Genomic DNA, 1,359 nt, shown 5'->3' on the forward strand with positions numbered 1-1,359 from the left:
TGGTATCACTACGGAAGTAAATTGCCCAACCTTCCTTCCAAGGAGTGGCTGGTGGGTTTGAACCGCTAGCCTTCTGGTTAGCAGTCAAGTATGGAAACCACTAGGTATAGTTAATGCTTTCATATTTTTACTGTAGACATGTGCAGTATATTTTCTTCTTAGGAAACCAGTATGCCCTTTAGATAGCAAAGACAAATGGTAACATTGGAAAAAAATTATTGGAAATTAAGTTAGGATTTTTCTTTCCTTTTTACAAAATATTAAACATTAATTAAACTAATATAGAATTGTACTTTCTCGTGAGCAGAACTGGAAAGACAGATGTAAATATGCCTTATCTCTAGGATTTAGAAGGAAAAACATGGCAGTAGGGAAAGAGAAAGGAAAGGAAAGGGAATTTTCATGGCTTCTGTTATCCACATATGGATACCATATATTATCAGGTATTGATATTACTAATATGTAATGACACAAAAAAGATATGTTTTTGTTTTTTTTTTTTCCTTTTGCTTTCTCTTCTGTGCTGCTAGAGAGCATGACATTTGATTACTGGCAAACATAACCTTATTTTTAGCTATGGTGTGGTTACTGATTTATCTGTTCCACAGATGCAGTCATTTGTTTCTGGGTTAAATGTCTTGTAAAAGGGTATATGTGAAACTACAGAGACTGTGATAATGAAAATTAAATAGAAAATTGCTCTTCTTTTGACTGTTTTCTAACTTTCAAAAACAAGTTCATTTACAAAGCTGAGACTTCAAGTTTATATCAGAATTTGTTTTGAACTATCTTTAACTTATTCTAGGAAGGAAAGGATAAATATTGAAGATATTCATTATTGAGACTACTGGATAATTATTGAGGAAAAACTGAAGTTGGATTCTTAACTCATAACATTCAGGTTTAAAGGCACTAAATGAAAATACAAATGAATATTTATATAAATGTAAGCCTGAGACAAAGACAGAAATTATAAAGGAAAAGATTGATAGATTCAATTAGGTGAAAACTTCTGCACCTTAAAACACCAAACATAAAATCAAATTGCAAACATTTTCAATACATGTGATACAAGTGGCTTTTTATAAATAAATAAGAAAAAGATGAACACTTAAAAGAAAAATGGTCAGAAGATTTGAACATGTAATTTACAAAAGAAGAAATTAAAATTGTTGCTGTATTTCTATTCTATAGAGGAATGGATAAGCACAGGACACAAGCTTATCAATAATAAAAATGCTTTCCCTTTTTTGCTGACCCTGATCTTTACCAAGCACAATATTGTCTTCCAGGGAATGGTCCCTTCTGACAACATGATCAAAGTAGGTGAGATGAAGTCAGGCATTCTTGCTTCCAAGG

At 31.8% G+C, this 1,359-nt stretch overlaps 1 pseudogene; it reads right to left on the reverse strand.

Annotated features, from left to right (window-relative positions):
* Positions 1-422, reverse strand: part of LOC103199832 — a 12,461-nt pseudogene extending 12,039 nt beyond the window's left edge.
* Positions 423-1,359: the final 937 nt, after the last annotated feature.

The sequence above is a fragment of the Orycteropus afer genome, unplaced genomic scaffold (genome assembly GCF_000298275.1).
Source record: "Orycteropus afer afer isolate SDZICR_OR568_19922 unplaced genomic scaffold, OryAfe1.0 scaffold00122, whole genome shotgun sequence".
In the NCBI taxonomy this organism is placed as follows: domain Eukaryota; kingdom Metazoa; phylum Chordata; class Mammalia; order Tubulidentata; family Orycteropodidae; genus Orycteropus; species Orycteropus afer.